At 47.6% G+C, this 25635-nt stretch overlaps 1 long non-coding RNA gene across 1 annotated transcript; it reads right to left on the bottom strand.

Annotated features, from left to right (window-relative positions):
- Positions 1–5873: 5873 nt before the first annotated feature.
- Positions 5874–17912, bottom strand: LOC138521913 (uncharacterized). Its single transcript, XR_011283168.1, has 3 exons — positions 17873–17912; positions 7196–7346; positions 5874–6345 (listed from the first exon to the last, which is right to left on the bottom strand). It is a non-coding gene; the product is annotated as an uncharacterized lncRNA (long non-coding RNA).
- Positions 17913–25635: the final 7723 nt, after the last annotated feature.

The raw sequence follows: 25635 nt of genomic DNA, 5'->3' as shown, positions 1-25635 counted from the left end.
GTATAGTCTTCCATGCCATCCTAACTTCTACACATAATGCCATACAAACAAAGGGCAAATACCAGGCGGTCAAACCGCGTCCAAGGATGCAACACCATACCACTTCATTTAGCACCCACCTTTGCACATACAAGCAGCACCTGCTGGCAAAGGTGGCCATTTACACAGGTGACCCAAATCAGCTCAGCAAGCCCTCCCACCACCTACAACAAGCCCAAGCTGGTAAAAGCTACCAATTAGCTTGTGGGTACAGCACATACAAATCCGACACAACTCAGACTCACTTTGCCAATCTCTTGGAAGGAGCAGGGCTATATTCGCTGCACCTCAAGCAGCTACAAATAATCCAGTTACAGGAACAGTTGGGATGGCAGAAGTAACCACAGCTGGCCCTTCATACACCATCTCAACTGCCCTCCCCCTACAGGGAGTCCATAAACCTCCACCCCAGTACCCAGACATCCCAACCGCCTGTACTTCGACTACTCCGTTCAGGAAGCCCATCAGCCTGCAATCCAGCCACTCAAAGCAGTGCCAGGCCCAGGGGGGGTGTAGGAGAGCAGGAACTCCCTACACAACGTGGGTGTACAGGCACCGGCTGTCCTGCCAGACAACTCACAGACCAGCGAATCAATGCCACCAACTTTAGCCACCTAGCAGAAATGGTATGCTACATTGAGCCTGATGGTCAGACTACCCACTGAAGCTCTGGATTTTCAGAGCTCTAGCACTCTGGGCCAAACAATTAGGGTGCCTAAAAATTCCCAAACTGTTCTTCCTCATGGAGTGACTACTACCCTCAATTCATTTATAATTGAATGCCTCCAAAAAACAGCATGGAAAAAAGGCATCTCCTCTCTTCTTAACATGTATTGGTATGCAGTAATAAAATAGCAGAAAAAATGCAGTGCTTGACCCGGTAAAGGTGTACCCCATTATACCATTTAAGGGGAGCAGGGGTTGCGGGGGTTGTCCCCTGCGCCCTTTTAATGGTATAATGGGTCCGGAGGTTGTAGGGGTGTCCCCCGCATTACATGGATTGCGGCTGCAAAACCAAGGCCTTTTTGTCGTGATTTGTTATGTAAACAGCAATTTTTGCCACGATTTTATCACATGGAACCCAGGTATTGGCCTGCCACTGGCTTTTGACATGGCCACTGGGCACCTTTTGTGGCAAAAGCTGAAACCATTGGGCCTACATTTGGGTCTTTTGAATATATTAATCAATCTGCATTGTGATACATCATTACAAGTGAGTTTAAAACTTCAGGAACTCCTTTCTAAAGATAGTCCAATGTCAAGAGGTGGGAAGCAGGTTGCATGCTCACACCCTGCCGCTTCAACCTGCATGTTTCTGATATGGGCAACACATTAAAAAAGGCTGCTTTTATATCCCCTTTATCTATATGGGCTAAAAGTATTTTGCCTCACTTATGCAGACCATGGTGTGCTTATAGAAAACACCCAAATCGGCCCACAAAGGCTGTTTGATTCCTTTTCCCAATACACACTGGCAAATTCATTGGTTATAAATTCTAAAAAAACAAAAATCATGCGGTAACCTCTGTAAGGAAACCTTTTGGTTTCTGTTCGAAAATAAATCAATCAAACCTGATCAGGTTTCCTATTGCAAAATTGGGATCTTTTTTATGAAACTTCTGTCTAATCTTTTATTAACCAGAGAAATGGTAAGTATTCGTGAAGGTTCATATATAGTCCCTGCACATTGCAGATATTGCTCTAAAGAAAGAGAGATTTCGAAACACCTGCTGCTATATTGTCCAATATTAAATAGCCTGCAACTTGGTAAGAATGTGTGAAGGAAGTTTGACATCTCTGGCAGTAATTCGTTTCTGAAGTAGATTAAATGTAATAAGCGCATACTGTTGTTGAAAGGAAACTCGTTAAGGAGATTTCCTGGTATGAAGCATGTGATGTTATTTATAATGACAGATTTCCTTGATGTTGTATTGTAATCTGTTGGGATATTAACTGTTTATTTATAATGTATTCATATTTGGATCTGTTTAGTTAACTATCAACTTTTCTTGTACGCCTTTTGTAAGGTTGTTTAAAACATGCACACAATAAATAAAATAAAAAGAAGCTGTTTACAGTACTCCATTTCTGGGCCACCCAGAGCATCACACAGCCATTTATTGCCTGCATCTCTCACAGGTGTTGAGGTGATAGAAGCAGCACCACATCAGCTTCCCCATGGCCCAGTGGCCACACAGCCCTATTGATGCCCAGTGTTATGCCATACCAGGCTTCCCCAACGGCATCGAGTCCCTGGACTGCATACACATGGTCATTGTACCACCCAGGTAAAAGAGCTGGTCTTCTGAAACAGATTCATGCAACACTCCATCAATGTGCAGATGGTCTGTTATGCTGACCTGTTCTTCACACAGTGTGCCAGAAATTCCAGCTCTACCCAAGACTCCATGATGCGGCTAAAAGCAAAATTGCCCAAATCATGGAGGGATTACTGCAATAATGGGCATGGTTGCTGAGTATGTTCCTGAAACCCTACATCCTCACAGATGTGTGCTATCACACACCTACCTAGCATGTGATGCATCCTATTGCACAGAGAGGAAGCACATTGTCCTCTGAAAATCGTAGCACACTTTATGGATCAGAGGAATGTAATCTTGGCAGTAACACAACATTTGAAGCCGCTGTAGTTAGCAACATGATGGGGGGGGGGATTGACAAATTAGTATTCACACTGGACCACAGTCCAGCCCTGATGGGTGGAATAGATATTAGGGGGTTAAGAGTCATCTATGAATGCTATTGGTCCTTCAATAAAAATGAAATCCAACATGAGGTCCACATAAGAGAAGAAGGAAATTTAAAGGGCCTAGCCACCAATATATCAGGAATGTGTTGAGGGGGCTGTGTAGGCGTATTTGGGTGGCAGATGTTTCAAAGGTAAATGATAGAAATGTGAATGATTGTACAGTGCAGGTGGATATGCCTTGTGATATATGTCGGTCAGATAGTACAGCGCAAGGCATTAATTAATTCGTTTTCAAAAATTGATTAGCTGATTTTGGTAATTAACATTTTTTAATTAGCAAATTAACTAATTTGATTAGCAATTTTTTACTAATATTGAATGTCACCAGAATTAATTGTACCCCAAGATATAGAATTAGCAAGAATGCAGAAATTATTTCTATGTACCTCTGAAGTATAACATCAGTGCAATGTCTGTAAAATGTAAAGGTTCACTGCAAGATATTTTTGGAATAAAACGTTGGGCTAGGCTTAGCTCTCAGGCCTGTTGTTATCAAGTGGGAAGGACCTCTCTACTTAATCTTCCTCTACACTGCAGACCAATTCCTACAAAATAGGCAAAAAGCAATTCATTTACCGGCTACCCACAACAATGCACACTCACTCTGGGGGTGTGGGGAGTCCTCGAGAATCGACAGCCAAACAAATGCCAGCGCAGCCACTTGCCAACACCCAGCCCAGCAATCGGGGAGAGCGTTGGGGCCTTTTGCCTTTACAAACATGTGAGGCCTCGAGCCTCTGGGGGGGGGTCCAACAACTGCCCCCATGGTTCCAGTCTGCAAACTGGCCAGTCTAAAGCTTCCTACTGGCTCTGGCTGCTTGCCTGGTGATAAATTTGGAAGCTAACCTCCATGCACCACTGCAGACTGCTCGGACTGGCCTATACAGGGAAATAGGCCCATGGCTTAACCAAGAACGCAAAATGCTTGTGTGGGCCCATTTATTGGGTCAAAGTGAGCCACCTTTTGGCCAATGTGGGCCAGTTTGATGAGTTACTGGAATCCAGTAACTCATCAAACTGGCCCAATAGTTTTGACCAGTTTTGCTAAATTCTAAAATTTACAATTTGCCTCACCTCCCCCTTGGGTTATTCAAACAATGTCACAAAATGAATTCATTCACTGTGGAGCGGTGAGGCAAGGGGGCACACATCAGAGTCCCCTCCACGGTTCTATATCTGGTCCTGCACCCTGGCGTCAATAATGTGCTCTTATTTAATGACCTTCACTGTATGCAGTCTTACCAGTGGCGTCGCTAGGAGGGGGAGAGTGCCCCCCTCTGAAATCCTGTGCCCCCCCTTGTCACCCCCTACCTAAGGCGAGCAGTGACCTTGTTCTCTGTTCGTGGTGTTATTTGTGACACTCACTGAGACCAATGTCTGCCTATCACACGGCAATACTCCTTTTGTCTAAAAGCTAGTAGTGATCGAGCAGCTTGCAGCCATTTGTTATGCTTGCAGGACTGCGCCGCCGCGGCTCCCTGCCTGAGTGTGGCTTTATCTCTGCAGCAATGACTGTAACGCTTCCAGCACAAAAGGAATGCAGGTGAAGCAAAATAATGTGCGTTTTTTTGCTTCACCTTTCATTCTTTTTTGCCGACTTTCAATGCGAATGCGCATTTCTTTTGCTTTCATTCTTTTTGCCCAGGTTAGGGTGGACTCAGCCCCACTGAACCACAGCCATCAGGTTTGCAGGCTGGACAACTCACCACTGCACTACATAACCTGATGAAAAACAATTAAGGTGAAATGTCCAATTTCGGTACTGAAAAATTCAGGGAAAACCTTTGTATTGGTTCTTGGAGTTTACATGTGAAAAGGCAATTTAATGAAATATGCATATTTCAATTTGAACTGCAAATTTCTGACGCCACATCACATACAACAGAGTTGACCTTTTTGACATGTTGGCGCAGCCAGGTGAAAATGGGCGGGGTTTTGTGTGACTGTGGGCAGGGCATAAATCTCAGGAATTTTGATTTTCAAATGTAGGCTGGGTGCTGGGTGTTAGAGAGCGGCTACTCTCTAAGACCCAGCACCCGCCATAATAACACTGCCTAATGCTCGTAGAATTACATCGGGTGCTGGGTGTTAGAGACCCTACCAAACAAATCTGGATTGAAAGTGGATTGCTACTGGATTTTCCCAAACATTTAAATCCTCTTTAAATCCTATTTAACTCCAGAAACTCCCATTGTACTCAGTGGATTGCTTTTGGCTTCTTTTTGGCTTCATGCACCCTGAAATATGTTAATTAGCAATCCTCGGTGGAATGCAATCCCAAAACAATCCAAGCAATCCAATCCCCAAACAATCCACTAAAAATCCAAAAACAATCCAATCCCCAAACAATCCACTAAAAATCCAAAAACAATCCAATCCCCAAACAATCCAAAAACAATCCAATCCCCAAACAATCCACTAAAAATCCAAAAACAATCCAATCCTCAAACAATCCACTAAAAATCCAAAAGCAATCCAATCCACTAAAAATCCACTACAAACCCAAAATCAATCCAATCCCCAAACAATCCTATAAAAATCCAAAAGCAATCCAATCCCCAAACAATCCAGCAAAAATCCCAAAACAATGCAATCCCCAGCTGGCTTCCTTTTGGCTAAACGTACCCTTGATCCAAAAGCAATGCAATGCAATCCCCAAATAAACCTTTTGAAATCCAAAAGCAATTAATGTAGTCACCAAATAATACTTTACAAATCAAAACAACAAAGCAATCCCAAAAATATCCTTTAACAATATAGGCATTGTTTCGGTTTATGAGCTGGAAATAAATTTAGGAGTTTTAACAAAAATAATGTTTACTATAATCCTGAAAAGAAATGCTTAAAAACACATTTGGTGCACCTTGTTGAATTGGGCTTTAAAAGCATCACTGTGGCTTAATTGCTGCCCATTTCAGAGAGTTGCATTTTGAATTGCCTTTAGAACAATAGTGATGACTAATTAGGTCACAGTCATTTAGGTAAAAAGGCCATGAAAGTCAAGACCATGTAATGGCATATAAACTATATTTAAAAAGAAGCGACACGGTTTTTTTTCCCCCACTATATTTATTAAAAAGAGGCAGAGGTTCAATCGGACACGGCGTACATAGCACAAAAACACAACTGTAGCAATCCCAAACACGGGTGCTTCACAATTTAAAAATAAAGGGTGAGAGGGGACCCAGAACCAGTCTGGATCGGTCCAGCCCAGGGAGCAAGGGTGATAGGGGACACGGAACCAGTCCAGGGGTGTCACACGAGTATACAGGCCCAGCCTAGGGAGCAAGCGAGTCCGGTGGGGACCAGCCCAGGGAGCAAGGTTGAGAGGGGAAAGAGAACCAGTCCAGGGAGTCACATAGTATCCAGGACGAGGTAAAAGAGCAAGGGAATGCGGAACTACACTTGTGTAGAAAAGACGAGGTTTGGCTCCTTCTTCATCCGGTAGTTCCCAATTTTGTTTTGGAGGGCTTTTCTGCACTCGGATGCAGAGAGCACTGGAAAGCCCATTTCCCTGGCTTTAACATGGATACATTCTGAAATGCAAAAAAGATTTGTGTAAAAAGTTTGAAAAGAGCAAGCAAAGTACTTTTTGGTTGACACATGGCTGTGAGAAATAAAGCATAGACAATTTTCACTGTACACCCTCTAATGTGCTTTCGTAATTCCAATTACTACATTTCTCAAAGCTGTCAATATGGATGAAACCATGGCAATTCCTTAGAATTTAATATAGATTAGTGTCACTTCCCCAGGAAGTGGCTCTCCATTTATCTTCTTTCCCATTTCTTTGCATAATTGGTATATTGTGAAGAAATTACCAATCTTGTGTTTCCCCCATGGACAGTGCATTGGTAAAGGAGCCATACAAGCAAAACAAATACACATGGTTTGAAATTGAGCGGAGCTGGGGGCTATTTAGCCCCGTTTGTAGCCTTGAAGAGCCTGGTTAGCTTTACACCATGCCTACCAGGAGCTAAATTTGGCTCCCGGGCCAACTGATGCCGATAACATATACCTATGGGAATTTAACTATGTGCGTGCTTGCTTTTGTAACAATCTAAAAAAATAACATAGGACACCACTATGACATTTGAAGCTTAACGGGTCATAAGTAATGGACAAAGCAATATGTTTGCATGTGGGCATATGAGTGATGGACAATAACCGGTTAATACATGAGCCACAGTATTTGAGCTACCTTTTCCCACCCTCTGACACAGTCGTCTAGAAGCCCTATGGCTTAATAGAAATGTTGGGGAGGAGGGTTTGAGATTGGGGTGGAGACACAGAAGCCTACAACCGATAGTATTTGGATAGAGAAAAAGCATTTATTTATTTCATAAGGGCACAAACTAATTTTTGGTCAACTCTAATGGCACTTACCTCTGATGCAGTTGATGGACCAGGGTTGGGATTTGCATCGGGAAAACTTTTTCTGTGGCTCCTGTCCGCCTCCTCTATATCCACTGAAGGGCCAGTTCCAAGCAGTGCTCAACTGCTACCTGCTAACAGGAATCCACTGTGTCCCAGTATGCTGAAATAATAGCACAAATATTAATATTACACATTTTAATACAGTACGCATTTTAATGACAATTACCAAGACCCAGAACCAGCGCAGGGAGCCAGATGGGTACCCAGACACATCCCAGCAAGTAAGGAAGTTCGTGAGGAACCCACCCATGGAAGAGTCTCGGGCAGGTGCCATTCTTACCTGAAGTTCTGAAATGGTGAACACCTAGGCACACAAAGCCAGTAGGCGTTTGGTTATTTGCCGAAATATTGATTGCCCATGGTCATTTTAATCCCTATGTCCATTTACACCCAGATCCTGCCCCTCCCAAAATACCTCCTTATGGGAACTTTGAGCTCACTTTAATCAAGCCTTATCAGACTTTGCGCTTAAAGTGCATGCCTGTGATTTTCAAAGCAGTATTCTAAGAGTTAATTACTTAATTGGAGTTGTAAACCCACTACTGGTGTGATAAAAAATGTCTTAACCAGGTCTGCCTTCAGCCACAAAGCAGTTCAACGAAGCAACTGAACAAGTCTGGAAGTGTTAAGATGAAAAAAGTAGGATATACCCTAAAGTATGGGTGCATAACATACGGCCCGCGGGCCAGTTGCGGCCCGCCATGCCGTTTTGTCCGGCCCGCCAGCAACAAAGACTTTCCTAAAGGAGGGCGGCCCGCAAGCAGCATCGCCCCCCTCCATTAGGAAAGTCTTTGTTGTCTTCTGGGCCGGACAAAACAATGGCCCTCATTGGTTCAGTGCACACGAACCACGCAGCTCCTACGAGCCACGTAGTGCGCGTGTGCTGATCCAATGGAGTGCCAGCACTACGGTTGGTGTGGCCAGTAAGGCTTGATGCGGAAGGCATTTCAGCCTTGCCCCGCCCACGCCAGCCGTAGTACCGGACCTCGCCAGCGTTCCAGCTAGCCTGCCTTCCAGCACGTCGTCCGGTAAGTACAGATTATTTTTGGGAGGGGGGATATTTGTGTGTGTGTGTGTGTGTGTGTGTGTGTGTGTGTGTGTGTGTGTGTGCGCGTTTGTCGGATCTTTGTGCTGCTTGTATGTTGAGATCCGGGGGTGGGGTGCGTGTCGGGTCTGCCTGAATGTTTGTTTTTGTGTGCAAGTCCAGTGTATGTTGAGATGCGGGGTTGGGGTGTGTGTCGCGTCTGCCTGAATGTGTTTGTGTGCAAGTTCAATGTATGTTGAGATGCGGGGTTGGGGTGTGTGTTAGGTCTGCCTGAATGTGTTTGTGTGCAAGTGCAGTGTGTGTTGAGATGCGGAGGGGGTGTGTGTGTCGGGTCTGACTGAATGTGTTTGTGTGCAAGTGCAGTGTGTGTCGAGATGCGGAGGGGGTGTGTGTGTCGCGTCTGCCTGAATGTGCTTGCGAGTTTGTATGGTGAGTTGTGGGTGGGGGTCTGTATGGGTGCATGGTGTATGCTTGTGAGTTTGTGTGCTGAGTTGGGGGTGGGAGTTCGGGTCTGTATGGGTGCATAGTGTATTGGTGTATGCTTGTGGGTTTGTGTGCTTAGTTGGGGGTGAGGGGGTGCGGGTCTGTATGGGTGCATAGTGTATTGGTGTATGCTTGTGAGTTTGTGTGCTGAGTTGGGGGGTGGGGAGTTTGGGTTTGTATGGGTGCATAGTGTATTGGTGTATGCTTGTGAGTGCTGAGTTGGGGGGTGGGGAGTTCGGGTCTGTATGGGTGCATAGTGTATTGGTGTGTGCTTGTGAGTTTGTGTGCCGAGTTGGGTGTGGGGGGGTTTGGGTCTGTATGAGTATGTATGCATGGTGCATGCTTGGTGGCATGGGGCATAGTGTTTGGTTGGGGGCCATGGTGTTTGGTTGAGGGGTGGGGGCCTTGGGGCATAGTGTTTGCTTGAGGGGTGGGTGTCATGCGGCATAGTGTTTGGTTGGGGGTGGGGGCCATGGGGCATAGGATTTGGTTGAGGGATGGGAGCCATGGGGCATAGAGTTTGGTTGAGCGCCATGGGGCATAGTGTTTGGTTGAGGGGTGGGGCCAAGCCTCCCGCCACGCCACGCCTGCTGCGCCTACCGCCCCGCCCACATTTACTTTTCGGCCCACTATAGCCATCATGTAAGGTACTTTTGGCCCACTGTCAAAATCAGGTGTGCACCCCTGCCCTAAAGAATAACCATTTTACTCAAATGTATGTTGCTTTATAACTACTTCTGCTGTTCAAATACAACATTGTGCTTTTGTCAGGCTGATCGAACAAACCGAGCCAGGATAATAATAATAATAATAATTTAGCATTTATATAGTGCTACGAACCCTCAGGTATCCGAGTGCTGCTTATTATTACCCACGGTGTGTGGTGCTCATTTATCGACCTCGGAAGGATAAAAGGCTGAGTTTGGGGCTGCCGGGATTTGTCAAAGCGACTGCGGTTTGATCAATCATCTCCACCAGCTTTTCAGAGGTGCTGGGCATTCAGTGGAATGGACCTGGTCGTGAAATGGCACCATCAATGTGCAACCGCATTCATGTGCCATCGTTCAGGCCATTTGCCAAAAAAAAGTGCAAAGACGAAAGCAAACCAGCCATTGCTAAGTGCTGAAGACAGACATGTTTACATTCCAGTGGCTGCGAATATGCATGTTCCATGCCACAGGGGGGGTCTTGCAACAGCCGATTAAGGAATGCAGGAGGCAATATTTCTAAGGCATCAGGCAAGGGAGAGGCAGCCAAGAATGTAGAGCATCAACAGGGAATGGAAAGATGATTCAAGGGGTTATGGACCACCACGGCGCCTGCCCATTTTGCCCCATTTATCTATGGGGGCGCACTCCCAACACCCACAATTACTTAATTTTCCCCTACCCCAAACCCCATAACAAAAATGCAGAAAAAAAACCTGGCAAAACGGCCTTTCACCAAATGCAGTGAAACAGCTGTGATCAACTACACCCAGATGATGGCACATGATGTAGAGCTAATGTGTACTCGTGTGAAACGCCTCAGGTTATCCTTGTGGCTATCTTTCCAAACCCCCCCCCCACTTATTGTCCCAGTCAAGTGCAGGCTCCCAAGTTAGACCTGGGGAAAAAGGGGCTACATATGCACGAACTTTCTTAATCTGTATGAATTTCTTAGAGGACAGCCAAATGCGGGTAAATTGAAAGGGATGTGGTCGTTTTGAATACAGTCGTGGCCTCAGTGAGCTTTCAAAATGCACAGTTGGGTCAACATATTCATTAAATTACCCCCCCCCCCTTGAACTCCACAGATGCTGCTCTAACTGCACAGCTTCCAAAGTAGGATTTACGACTGTAGGCTCCTTTTCTTTGAGGTGCCACCCAAGCGTCATGAAGGTGACGAACGGAGAGCGCAGCAAGTGGAGGAGGCACCCCGATAACCGGGGCAGGGGCCTTCCTCCTTGATGCTCTCTTGCCCCTCCCCCCCAGGGGCAGGGGAGAGGGCGGCAAAGGAGCCAGAGGAGAGGGCGCCAAGAGCCCGGGAAAGCCCGCGAAGGGCAACAAAGGAAGGAGGCGGGGCTTGGGACATAAAAGCGGCGGGCGCCCGGCGCAGGGGCACTTGCAGCTCTCCCAGCAGCCGGGCGCCCGCCAAAAGTGGAGGACTTCGTTTTCATGCCATGGAAGGAGGATTTCGTTGGGGGAGAAAGGACCGATTCCAGTTTTCCTGTTCCTTGTCGGGGGTTATGGAGAGAGAAGCGGTCCGGTTGGAGTGGCGGCAGAAATTCCAGCCCAGGGACGAATCCAGTTGCTCACGAGGCGGAGAGAGCAGGGCGTCTATTCGGGAGTTCGGCAGATTTACCTAAGGTAGGGTGTGGAGTTGATGGGTGGCGCTAGGCGCCACTTATGCCGCGAGGCCAAGAGTCCGCAGGCATTTCCTCCGCTAGAATTGAGTTGGGGGAATTTATGGCACTTGCAGGGCAGGCAAGAGATAACGCGAGCGGGGGTTGGACTTTCCGGATGTTTGCATGAAGTATAGCCCTGCTCGCAGGCGATCGAATGGCAGGGCTTATCTGAAACGGCCCACCCGTTTTTTAATAGGGGCGGAAAATAAATAGTCCCCGAGCCCAGGCTTCATCGCCTCAAATTTACAGACTTTTGTACTGGGGTTCTGCTAATGCCCGAGGCCCCCATCCAGCCAGTCAGGTGGCACAGCGAGCAGAGCGCTAGCTTTGGACATCTGTGCAGAACATGCGAACGCAGGTTTGAAACCCGGCGGGGCCCAACTCTGCCTTTCATCCGTCCGAGGTCGATAAATGAGCACCGCACACTGTGGGTAAAAATTCATAGCGCTATAAAAATGCACACTGTGCTAAGCCTGTTAGGAGGCTCTGTTGCGCAATGCATAGCACGTTGGACTGCTAAGGATGCTGGAAAGCATTTCAAAGGTTGTGGGTTCGGGTCGCACCAGAGTCGATGTATTTTGGAAATACACACGTTTGAAACTGCTGTGTATATTTCGTATCGAGGTTTGTGCAAATTGTATCAGCAGACTGTTAGTTCAGCCGAGTGTTATTTTGATGGGAACTTAATGCTTTACGGGAATGAACATAATGAGTGGCACTGAAATTGCGTAGACTCATAACTGTTGTATGGTACAGGGGTATGAAACGGCTGTAGCAAGCCCCCCCTTTTTTGATAAAAGGAAGGTTGTTCTTTCTGGGGGGTGAAACCTTGTGCTGTGACACCAGCGACTTTCAGGGGGGCGAAACCTTGTGCGGTGGCACCATCGACTTCCAGGTGGGAGAAACCTTGTGCTGTGGCACCAGCGACGTTCAGGGGGGTGAAACCTTGTGCTGTGGCACCAGCTACTTTCAGGGGGTGAAACCTTGTGCTGTGGCATCAGCGACTTTCAGGGGGGTGAAACCTTGCGCGGTGGCACCAGCGAATATTAGGATGGTACACGGCTCGTGTGTTAACATGTGAGCTAGGGATTTTCAGTGTTACAACCTGTAGTGGGGCTTGCAGTAGTATAGGTCATGGCGTCTGGGCATCACTGGCAGCGTTCTGTGCTATATTGGAGTGTTGGTAGATTGCTGGGAGTTGTTTTAGTTTGTACTGCAGCGTGTATGGTGTTGTTGTATACCGCATTGCCACCTGCTCTGGCATCAGGCGATATTTCCAGTTGGGAACTCTTGGCTAGTGGTGTAGGGGGTTGCTGTTGCCATTACAGGACGTCCGTGTAATATTGCAAGGCATGAAGTTATGTAACCACCCCGCATGGGTGGCGGAAATGCAGGCTGGGATAAATATATAGAGCACTCCTAACATAAACAGCTCATAGAACGGCAATGCAGTACATGACATGAGTTACCGAAATGACCCTGCGCTTTTGTAATGTGCGATTTGGAATTATCCAGTAGCAGTGTATCAACGCGGGGCAACATCTTTAACTTGTGAAGAGGTCTCGCGATATATGAGAAAAGTCGCAAGGGGCATGAGCGAGGACCTCCGCCACACACGAGGTATTTTCATAAGTCGGCGGTTGACGAGTGGGGTGAATATGTGTCGTGGGTGATCATATGAATGTGAACTAGGATGCCTGTCCACGTTGTAGCAGGCAGTTCCGAAGATGGGAGGAAGAACATCGGAGGGGGACGACTGGGAATTGAAGCAAATAGTGACGCAGTGACGTCAAGTAGCGAGTTAATTGGAACGTTCGGCTTGGTTCATGAGAAAAAGGCATCTGCGCATTGGGTGCATTTGTAATACAGGTGGAGGGTCGTTGTTGTGTTAGGAAGGTAGGTTTCTACGATGTACACTCCATGTCACCCCTTGCCCACAGGGTGCATCCCCAGTGCGGTCGGGGGGTTTAATTTTTGGCTATTTGCCGCTAGGCTGCACATTAGGTAGGCAGGAGAAAGGGAGTTCCTTTAAGGTCACGCACAGCATGGTGGAAGGCCCCCTTTGGTTTTAAAAACACACGGTTTCTAGGGCACTGGTGTGCTGAGAAAAATGTCGTAGGGAGAAGGGAATTGTACGCACTAAAATCTAGTATTATGGGTGATGTCTTTTGGGGAGAAAGCTTTTGGGCAAATCCTTCAATTGTTTCAGAAGTGGATGTCACCAGTTGGCAACTGCGAGTTCATTGGATGAACAGCCTTAGTGCACGATAGCGCGTAGAGGTAGGCCCGTGTGAAGGGGAAACAGGAACCAGGGGGCCTCGAGCGGCTAGTGTGCCACTTATTCAAAATGTCAGGCTTCACCGGGTGCAGGAGGGTCGGCAGCCGTGGCTGGGAGTATCACCATCAGTTTAGGGGTTACATTTGTGAACGGAAGGTGTTCACTATTACGATCACCTACATTACTGTCATGGGGCATTAACCAGCATGGTGGCCAGACGATGTCTTTCACCACATTGGGAACGGATGCGCATAGCAGGTTCCTAAAGATGGGATTAATGTGGCCATGGGGGAGTTATGACCGTAAAGACCGCAGGTTTCAGTAGGTTTCACGTGGCGGTTGAGGGTCTGGCGAAGGGGTTAATCACGGCCTTCTCAAGCATGGGATTGGTTTTTCCAAAAAACAAAAGTAATCAGAGTTGGTTTCCAGTAATGTCCACACGAATAATAGGGAATACTTTCTACGAATAGGGATTTCTGACCATTGATGTTAGTAGGTGCAAACATGGTGTAAGTGCATGGCCATGGGATATGGTTTCCCGTGGTATTACTGTACATTGATGGTAACAGGTGTACGCACATGGCCATGGAATATTGTGGTATTTACTAGCCATCGATGGTAACAGGTGCAAGAAGGGTGCATGGCCAGGGGATTGTGCCTGGCGTATCCCTTAGGCGTATACACAGACCACAACTGTTGGGTTTGAGAGATGGGTGCGGGTATATCTCCTGGGTTGAGCGCCTTGGCTTTACGGCAGGGGGGCATATGGCCAGGCAATTGGGGGGACAGCCCCGGGTACTGTTGCGTGGGGGGGGCACTGCTGCGCGTAGTGAGTCACTGGTCCCTCCCGCGGGAGGTGAATAGTTAAGTACATTTGCCATAGCACAGCAACGTGCGGAACTTGCGTGTCTGGACTTTTATGCAACATCCAAGAAAAATGTTAGGGTGCATCTGGACCGAGTAAAGGTTTCTTAAAGTGGGTTTCTACGTCTTTAGGACAGGATAGCGTGCCACGGGACTTAACATTCTTTTAAGAGGCACAATTACTGAAAGATTAGCGGAAACATGGCGGGTGGATAATAAAATTATGGCTAATAGTATAGGTTGTATGGATACAAATAAGCCCCACTTCTGGATAACGAGACTACAAATACCAGAATGCAATTCGGCAGAAGGCTGTAGCATGGCCTGAAGTTGTTTAGATATGGGAGTACTTAGTAGTTATGAGGAAGGTCGAGGGATAATAGGCTGGTTGGTTTTCAGGAGCCATTCGAAAGGTTTTTCCGGGAGGCATTTCTTGGGGGAGATGACCCATACGGACAGGTAGCGATTGCACCAACCAAGATTTCCCGGAGATGACAGGGTGGTCAATTATTCACTCAGCTGACAAAGGCATTTATGTATGAGGGAAGGTACCTATCCACGAGGCAATGCTTTTGGGACACAGCCTACAAGTGTCCACAGTATGCCTCATGTCTGCATTGGGTGGATAACAAATTGTTTTCTGTTCAAATACAGGCAGGGGTGTCTGGTGTGGCAACGAGGGCTCCGCTTCCTCGAACAAATGGTGTTCTCTCAGCCCAAAAACATCTGCAGGGGCAAGGTGGTATCAGGCACGGAGGGTTGAGAGGGTCGTGTCTACGAAGGAGATGGTTGGACAAGGCAAGGAACGGAATCGGACCAGCCCCCTGGGGAGCCTGAAAGAACAGGGGCGTCTGGTGGTGGCAACGAGGGCTCCTCTTCCTCGAACAAATGGCACCCGCTCAGCCCAAAAACATCTGCAGGGGCAAGGTGGTATCAGGCACGGAGGGTGCAGAGAGTTGTGTCCACGAAGGAGACGGTTGGGCAAGGAGCGGAGTCGGACCGGCGCCTCTTGGGAGCCTAAAACGGCAGGGGCGTCTGGTGGGGGCAGCGAGGGCTCCGCTTCCTCGAGCAAATTGCGCTCTCTCAGTCCAAAACACCTGCAGGGGCAGGTGGGTATCAGGCATGGAGGGTTGAGAGAGCGGTGTCTACAAAGGAGGTGGTTGGACTATGCAAGAAACGGAGTCGGGCCAGAGCCTCTTGGGAGCCTAAAACGGCAGGGGCGTCGGGTGGTGGCAACGAGGGCTCCGCTTCTTCGAACAAATGGCTCTCTCTCAGCCCAGAATCACCTGCAGGGGCAGGGGGATAGCAGGCACGGAGGGTTGTGAGAGTTGGGGCTACAAAGGGATGGTTTGAGGAAAGGGGAGGCAGTTGGCCTCAAAGCGGTGGTCAAACCGGGAGCCGGTTGTGCAAGAGCAGGTCAAGGTACGACGGAAAGAAGGAGGGGACTGAAGTATCCATAGATCAGGCACAACGGGCAAAGGTGAAATCCCTGGTCAAAGGAGGATAGACGGAGTTGCACTGGGCAGCAAGGTGTACTCAGAACTGCTAGAACTACAAAATAGGAAAAGGGGGAGCCACGGTGGGCGGTAACCCACCTTTGGCGTGGCGGGTTGTGGCAACCTATGATAAGACAAAGATTCCGAATGAGCCATTGCTAAACCAAAAGGGGCTTCGCCCATTCTAGACAGCGCCTCCTGGGAGCCTAAACGGCGGGGGTGTCTGGCGGTAGCAATTGGGGCTCAACTTCCTCACAACAAACGGCGCTCCCCCAGTCCGCAAAGACCTGCAGGGGCAGGCGATTTCTCAGACTCGAAGGCCTTGGGGGAGTTGTGCCTGCAAACAATATGGAGGTAAAGGGGGAAGCAGGACGAGGAGCAGTCGCCACACCTTTTGGAACTAATTTTTAATACCTGTTTGCAGTGGTTATGTATATGTAAAAATAAATCTGCGGCCTTGTTATGCCAAATCAAAGGAAATGTCTCATGCAGCACCTTACTGGAGGGGAAACGAAAGGGGCTGACAAAATGAGTAATGTTGGATACTACGGCATAGCTATTGGACAAATGCCCAGGTTATGAAGGTGACGAACGGAGAGCGCAGCAAGTGGAGGAGGCACCCCGATAACCGGGGCAGGGGCCTTCCTCCTTGACGCTCTCTTGCCCCTCCCCCCCAGGGGCAGGGGAGAGGGCGGCAAAGGAGCCAGAGGAGAGGGCGCCAAGAGCCCGGGAAAGCCCGCGAAGGGCAACAAAGGAAGGAGGCGGGGCTTGGGACATAAAAGCGGCGGCCGCCCGGCGCAGGGGCACTTGCAGCTCTCCCAGCAGCCGGGCGCCCGCCAAAAGTGGAGGACTTCGTTTTCCCACCCTCCCACCCTACAGTTATGACAGAGCCTGGACGTCGTTGTCGCAGGATGGACAGGCGGGTTGTGGCAACCTATGATAAGACAAAGACTCCGAATGAGCCATTGCTAAACCGGAAGGGGCTTCGCCCATTCTAGACAGCGCCTCCTGGGAGCCTAAACGGCGGGGGTGTCTGGCGGTAGCAATTGGGGCTCAACTTCCCCCCAACAAACGGCGCTCCCCCAGTCCGCAAAGACCTGCAGGGGCAGGCGATTTCTCAGACTCGAAGGCCTTGGGGGAGTTGTGCCTGCAAACAATATGGAGGTAAAGGGGGAAGCAGGACGAGGAGCAGTCGCCACACCTTTTGGAACTAATTTTTAATACCTGTTTGCAGTGGTTATGTATATGTAAAAATAAATCTGCGGCCTTGTTATGCCAAATCAAAGGAAATGTCTCATGCAGCACCTTACTGGAGGGGAAACGAAAGGGGCTGACAAAATGAGTAATGTTGGATACTACGGCATAGCTATTGGACAAATGCCCAGGTTATGTCCTTTACAACGGCCCCTCCCGAAAACTCAGCTGGTTTTGTGATAAAGTGCAGTTGTGCCAGTAAATCAATTGCAGTATGTCTAGGCGCGCCCACTGCACCCCTTCCCTCCCACACTGCCTATGATACACATACACCCAATCCCAGCTCCGAGTACAATTGCAGCTGCATGGTACGTTAATGTGTTTTGGACTGAAACTCCCAAAAGCCATAGCTGGCATATATGACGCTGGATCATTGAAGTCGTATGAAAACAATGGAGCACAATGTTGCAGACACGTGTGTATATTATATGTTCTCCTGTAAAGCTCTAGCCTGCTTTAATATCACTTGTAAAGCAGGTTAGAGCTGCACCGTGTGAACTGTAATGAAATGTGCCAGCCTGTTATCCAGGGAAGGAAAACATCCCGGTGTCCTGCAGATAAACGCACTGTGCCGGCCTTTAGGAGAACATATGATATACACCAAGGGTCTGCAACAGTGCTCCATGCTTGGAGGCTCACGGAGAAATGGCGTCGCTGGTCCAATGAGGCCGATGGGGGCGCTGGACGTGGGGAGCGCGCACTAAGGCAGAGTCTGCCTCATAAATCAACACAACCTGTCTGACTCCCGAGAGACACACTCATCACTATGCAAAAGGCTCACTCTGAAATAAAGCCTAAAACGTGTACATCAGCTCCTTACCCAATGATTCTGGCTTTGTTTATCGATCCCAGCAGGAGCGCCTGCTCTGTAACACCCAGCACCCGCTGTAATAACGCTGCCTAATGCTAGTAGAATTACATCAGGTGCTGGGTGTTAGAGAGCATCTGCTCTCTAACACCCAGCACCCGTCGTAATAACGCAGCCTGCTGCTCGTAGAAGGCCACTTCTCACCAGGCTCCCCAAGTTGAAGACGGGACAGAGCAGCCCAGGTCTAACTCTCAGGAGGAGGAGTGGGGTGGTTCACAAGTACACACTTTTTCGTTATTATCATGTCAGAGAAGGTCCACACAATGTATTGTAATCTTATGTTAGATATTGCAAGGAGAGAATGCAATCATGGGTACGTAACCTTGTAAAACAGAAGATGCCACAATGGATCAGGTAGTAACACAAACAGGTATGCAAAGGTTTTTCTATTTAGGCTGGCAAGTGCAAGTGGAGTCCAAGAGCGACAAATAGTGCAAATAGGCTAGACTTTGGCAGGAAATAATTACCTTTGGCAAAAGACGGAAATGTCCACGGGAGACAAAACCTTTGGACATTTTCGATATCGAACAAATCACGGATAATCAGTCATGTGACCCTTTCTAGTTTTCAAAGAAAATACAGACAACCTTAATTTTGATACCTGGATGAGGGAGTCCCAGACAGATATGAATTCCACCCAGTGGAACCATCTTACAGAAGTGAAATGGCCACCACCAGCTTAGCCAGAGGACTAAGAAACAGATGCCACGCTCTGGGAGACGAAGTGGCCCATTGGGAGTACACGTGCCTTATTTTTTTTTATTATTTATTTATTCATTTATAACACACTTAATACCAGCATTGTGGTTTCTAAGCACGGGGTCAGGATTCAAACCTCTGTGGCGCTGCGTTTTCTTGCTTCTAAGACAAATGCGTTGCCCGTGGCCTATGCTTCCTCACCTTGGGAATCATAAGGACTGTTAAGTCAGACCACATAAACCTCCGAGCCACAGGCTTTGGATTTAACTTGACTGGGATGGAAAACAAGTCTAAAACCCAGTTAAGCCAGCATAAAGTACAGGGGGCTACCACTTGTGGTAAAAGTGGGATTGCTATATAATGGCAATCGCATACATTGCTCCATGTGCTTCATGCTGTCTGCTCACCTGCTTATCTCCTCTGATTCCCTCTCGACCGCTGATCCCTCCACCAGGGCTGTTAGCTCACGCTCAGTGCTCTTCTTTGTGTCATGATACTAGTGGGTGCCTGATAGTGTGGGACAGTGAAGGAGGCAAGCTGGTTGGGCAGGAAGTGTGCGACAGGATCTGACTGCAAGAGCAGGGGATTGTCTGGTGTACTGTGGTACATGAGAGCTGACTGAGATGGGAAGGAGGTGACTTGGGGGCAAGTATGTCGGTTGAAGGCAGCAGGGGTGCATGGTAGTGGCTAGAGAGGTGGGGAGTGCAAAGATTAGGTGGTTGTACAACAGTCAAGTAGGGTACACAGGATTGCCTACACAGCAAATGAAGGACCATAGAGCAAAGATGCAGTTGAGGCAAACACTACCTGCTAGTAGAGGGGGTGCAGTCAAAGGATGGCAGGTACAGTCGAGGAGCTCAATACCTGTCAAGGTTGGGGGGCAGCTACAGTCAATGGATTGTGGCAAAATGTCTTCTGCTGTGCAAGAGTATAAGGATGAGTAGTGGTTAAACCGCCTACTCAGCCACTACACTTCAACAAACCAATAGTGATCTCAGTCATAAAGGTAAAACTAGAACACTAAGAAATATACCTATTTAGTCTTTTAAACATGGCCACGTAGTAATGTGGGCCAATGGAAGGCTATACTGATAGGAGTGTGAATCTAATCCAGTAGCAACCCAATTAGCAAAGTAACACAGTTACACAATAAAATAATATCCATTAAAGGTTCTATGAAAATATAAATATATTACTAAACAATTGTACAGATAACACTTAAAAGCAGTATAAAAACCCACCCCTGCAAAAGAAGACAGAGGCATAATGAGCAAGACTGTATATGCACTCTGGATACTTGATTCAGGGGTAAGAAGGCAGGAAATGCAACAATGGTTAAAAAAAACATATGTTGTTGAAGGACAAAGGTGCAACAAGGGTGGCATACTAATCTCTAAGATCCAAAAAGTGGGCAAGGGGTACAGGCCTCTCAAAGTACCTTATTTTTGTGTTTGGCAGTTTGACAGCATCAAACCACCCGTTGAGCTGTACTGAGGTGCAGGTCCAATCAGGTTTTGGTGCAGCACATTATTCTAGCTGAAGTGGTGAGCTGGCATCTAGTCTGATCAAAGCAGGAGCTTCATGCAGGTCAAATGCAGTTTTTGGGTCATACAGTTGAGATAACTCACCAGGGTCGGTTTGAGTGTCAGGTCAGTTTGAGGCAGTGGTAACTCCTGGTTCAGGTTGATGACTGACACACTGCTAAACAGTTCAATTGGAGGTTTGTCAGTTCGATGCTGTGACCTTGGTGATCTGATGCAGGGTTCAAAGAAGCACAGGTTTGGGTTTGCCTTCTGTGGCGAGCTGATTGTTCGAGCTAAATAGGTCACATGCTCAGTGTGGAATGATGCATCGGCATGCTAGTTTGACAGATGTAAAAGGTTGTTTAAGGTTTGATTGCATGCCAAAAGCAGCACCGATAGTTTCCTTTCTTTCAAGTGCGGTGAGCACAGTTCAAACGGTCCAATGCAGTGGAACAGGGATCTTAGATCTCCAGATGCTGTGAGACCTATGGCAGGGGCTCGAACACAGGGTGAGTGCTTTCAGGTTATGCTCTCCCATCCTATGGAGGTTTGGGCAGAGTGGCAAGTCATGGTCCTCGACAGGCGTCACCCACAAAGTGCCCTGGTAATGGGTAGGGAGCCGAAATTACCTCGGTATTGCAAAACTCCTTCTTCACGTTAATGGCTGAGGGCATTGGAAAGATCCAACTTCACTAAAAGAGGTTCACATGAATTCTTCCCTGTGTTCTTGATGGTCCAAAATTGAATCAAAGAATGGGTGGGAGACCCCCTATTTATAGACAAATGTTAACAATTGATTGGACGAAAGCAAACCTGCTTTAACGGGTTGAATCCCTGTTCTTGTGACAAGTGGTCTTTGCCTTCTTGCATCATACCCAAAGTGCTTTCTGCTAAAGGAAGTGGAGACGAAAGGAAAGAAGGAGAGGTACAGAGGGAAACAAGATGGTGGAATCCTTCCCCGACTGCGCTGAGCTTCCTCTGATTGCACTTACCCCATGCCCTTCTCATACTGATAGCATCATGGGCCCTTTATTATGCAACAGCCTGGTGTAAAGCTAGTCCCTTTGTTTAGGGCATGCCCTTTGATTCTTGTTTACCAGGACAGCTCTTGCTGAGAGGCTGACCTGCTAGAGAGAGGTGTAAATTGGACTCACAAAGGATCAAAAGGGAGACTGCTTCCACTAGCTGCTGTGCTACTGTGTGTAGAAAGACAGCCAGTCTATGGAGAATATGCATAGCCTGTTCATGGCTAGGCTCGGCCCACAAGGCTCATATAAGTATTATACAAATTTGATATGACTTTAATAATTAATAGAAATCCCAATCACCATAACCGTACTCATGCATGGCTTACGTGTTAAGATTATAAATGCCCACTCCAAATCAGAGAGACTTGGCTGAAGCTGATGCTTCAGTGGCACTTAAGTCCAGTCAGGCTGCAAAGAATGTACCCACAGACTTCGCACCACTGCTGGAGGGAGTGCGTGGGGGGAGGCACCTGGGCCCACATCTGGTGGGATTGCCCAAAAATAGATTAGTACTGGTAAGGAATACATGAGGCAATAGGCCAGGTCCTGGGAATCACTGGGGGCGGGAACAGGGGCATATAAATGATAGGACTGAATGGGGTTCTAGAAAGCATTATATCCAAGCCAAGCCGTAAGCTTTATATCATAATGATGATGTCGGCAGTGCTGGTGCTGGCGCACAAATGGAAATCAAAAGACCCTCCACATGAACACGAATGGATTGCAAAAATGTGGTCAATAGTGGCTATGGAGTGGCTTACATACTCGATCCAAGGCGAACACTTAAAGTTCAGCACAGACTGGTCAAGCCTACTGAGATATCTAATGACTGGAGCATGCCATGCCTGGTGCCCCAGGGCTATGGGTCTTCTGAGAATAATCGATCCGCAAAGTGAGAGCAACCCATAAAAGACTCACACAGAAGCAGAGACACAAAGGGGGACTTCATAAGAAATGGCAACAGGGACTTCAACGTTGAAACCAAATGCCTCGGTAGAAAAGACAACAGCAAGGAGAGATCTCGGATCAGGGGGGAGGGAGGAAGGGGCTAGGAAGGGGTGGGGCAAGCGGAGGGGGATCCACATGTTGAAAGAATTTTGGTTGTTTAAAAAAATGCAAATAACAGGTTATTGGGGAAATAAAATGAGATTATAACTGCCACCAGGATTGTGATTTCATATAATTATGTAGTTTGGGAACAGGGGTGCATATTTCTAAATGCAGCCCTTACAATGAAGTGATGTAGCTGTTGATGATGCTGTCCAGAGGGCACATATGACCTTTGAACCCAACCTCACAAAGGATTAAAAGAGAGGCATAGGGCCTCATTACACGGTAGACGGTAGGGATTTACCGGTACCGGTAAAATACCGGTGCCGGTAAATCCCTGCCGCCTTACTACGAGGTCCCTTAGCGGGTTGGAGTTTTAACGCCTGCTTTTTGCAGGCGTTAAATACCAACCCGCTAAGGGACCTCGGAGCTAATTACGGCACCGCTAAATTGCGGTGCCGTAATTAGCGCCTTCCCCATTCCCATTGAGCCCTATGGGGCAGAAATGGGAATGGGGAAGGGCAATGGCGGAAGGGGGATTTACCGCCCCTCCAACCTTGGGATGGGGCGGTAAATCCCCTTACCGCCAAGGCGGTGCCGGTATTTTACCGGCATGAGCCATGGCGCTAATAGCGCCATGGCTCACCGCCTACCGTGTAATGAGGCCCATAGTCTTTCAGTCTGTTGTCCTGCTGGCTGGCAGAGACAGGGTGTGTGGTTAACATACACACAACCCTTCCAAATCTGGCCTGGTCTCACAGTGTTGACACATGTATGATACAGATCAGATGTGGCTTAAATAATTATGTAAATTAATTGCCACCACACCCAAAATTCAGATATGCTTATGTTTAAAGATTAAACTGCCATTAGGATGGTAACTCCCAGAATTATGTAGCTCTGGAACTGAGGTGCAGATTATAAAGGCAGCCTCTTCACTGTAGTGACTTGGCTGTCACATCAGCTGTCAAAAGGGCACTTGTGACCTCTGAACCTGCTCTGTGCCTCTAGAGAGCAGGTGCTGCAGTTTAGTAGACTGATGCAGCAGGGTACATGTGTCACTGTGCTTTTGGCATGCAGCATCAAGGAAAGGACGGGCAGTCTGGTTAGCAGACCACCCTTTCTGAGACGGAATCATCCATATTGTTTTATTAATTAATTCACATTTAAAAAAGCCAGGGCTCTACATCCTTCTCAGATGGCATTTCCGTACAGGTGGCCAATACCAGTCAAGGGTGGACAGATGCAGTCATGGACGTTAGCTGCAGCCAAGGGAGGCACTTCCTCTGAAGGGGGAAACAGGGAAGGAGGCCAGTAGATGTCAAAGAGTTTATAGGGGGCCAACAGAGATCAGGGGAGCAGATGCAACCAAGGGGGTGGGGGGCATTGCCTGGCAGAGTGAGAGACACAGTCAAAGTTGTATGTGAGCAATCAGAAGTAAGACACGGACAAAGGAAGGTTATTTTGATTATTAAATACTTTTATTCTCACAAAAAAAGAAGGGTTTGGGGAAATCCTATCTGTCCCTAACTGTAGGAGGGGTTTCCCTGCCTCAACAAAACTAAGGAACATCTGTATCAGGATGTCTGAATCACAAAGAGTCCTCACCGTCTGTCCAAAATCCCAAGCTGACCCTCACACACTAAACTCAATATAAAGTGAAGATAGGGGTGTCTATAAACTGTACACTTGCAGCTTCCTTTCAAAGTTCCAAACATGAAGTTCAAAAAGTGAAAAAAATTAAAACTAATAAAGTTTGACCAGAAAAGGGGTCTTCCCTTCCCCAAGATTTCTTCTGGCTTTTCACGGTCCCTTTCAAAAGAAAACAAATAATGTTCCACAATCTCAAGGAGGATGTCTCTTCCCTTGAGTTTCTCTGATCACACAATATTTTAATATACTCCACAATCTCAAGGGGGACAACTCTTCCCTTGAGTTTCCTTCAATCACACAATTATTTCAGATATTCAGTTTCTTGCCTTCTGGACCTCAATGTTCTTTTGCAAAGGGGTATGGTTCTTCCCTTTCAGAATGTTACTATTCCACAATTGAATGAGGGGGACTTTCTGTCCCTGAGCCTTCTCAGTATTTTCCATGGTTTCACAATCAGGGACCTTTCCCCTTTTCCTCCTGTCCCTGGTTTACTTTTGTGTCAGGGTCTTATGATTTTGCTACTTGGGTGCGGGCCCCACAATCGCAGTGCGCCTGTTCACTTTTCAGTCAGGGCTTTTTGTCTGCTCACGTGGGTGCAAGGCCCAGACTCACTGCTTGCCGTGTTTACTGTTACTCACCGAACGGGAGTAGACAAGACAGGAGGCCTGACCAGCGAGACTGTGCGTTGATTGAAGAGCTTGGGTTGGAGCCTCCACCCGAGCCTCCTCTCTATGAGGGAAAATGACCTTTCTGATGATATGACCCACTGCTGATAGGTGTGCCAGACAGAGGGAACGATCACCCGAAAGAGCGGGGAGAAACACGCCGCCACGGACCCAGCTGCAAGAAACAACACACGATTAATCACTTGGAATAACAGCAACTACCAATAGATGGAGATAAGACAGAATAGTACCTGAACAACCCAGTCCCTGGATCTTGAAATTACAATGCCCTGATATCCCCTGAAATTATAGACAAGGAATTAGAAACTATCCTGAGTAGTGTAAATAACAAAGAGAAAAAGGCACTGAAAGTCTTACCCTAGGAAGTCAAAGTTCCCTTGTACTCCAGGATGCAGAACACAATGACAGTGCAAAATAATAAACGGGGAATGTTAGTTGGGTAGCTAGTCCCGGGCAGAACGAGGGACGCACTAGATCCGGGTGGGTGCACAACTGCAAGGCGTCCCCAAAGTGCACTTATAGGGCGGAACCAGGTAGAATCCGTAACAGCAAACGTCCTTTAATAGTGGAGCCAAATGGAAAGATTCCAGAACAAGCGAGAGGAGGAGTGCAGGTTAGGGTAGGGTGTGTGGAAAAGGCGCACAAAAAACAAATACTTAGAACTTTGCAAAAAAGTGCTAAGGCAGTCCGTTGGGCAGTTTTCCAATTCGGTACACAGGCGAGAAGGTAACAGAATCAGCAGGCAGGCAGTCCTTACAACAATCCTCAAGTCGGTACACGGGCGAGCAAGAAGGTAACAGACGGGAGACAGACAGTCCTTAGTTCAAAAGAGGGTTCGGTACACGGGAGCACGGAATGAAGGAGAAGGAACAGAATTCCGTTTGAGCAGACTGGAAACTGAAAAGCGGAGCTTCAGGAACAAGGCGATAAAGACGGAACTTAAGCGCCGGCTGTAACATTCAAACAGAAGCAGCGTCCTCTGGGCTGCAGCCGCTTAAATCAATGCGGAGGTGGAGCCAAGTGAGGGGAGGCACACGTGATGTTATGGACTACGAATTCCCTTTGGTTTCATGGGA

Source organism: Ambystoma mexicanum, chromosome 1q (genome assembly GCF_040938575.1).
Source record: "Ambystoma mexicanum isolate Mex_15411 chromosome 1q, UKY_AmexF1_1, whole genome shotgun sequence".
Classification (NCBI taxonomy): Eukaryota; Metazoa; Chordata; class Amphibia; order Caudata; family Ambystomatidae; genus Ambystoma; species Ambystoma mexicanum.
This window is presented reverse-complemented; position numbering and strand designations above follow the sequence as displayed.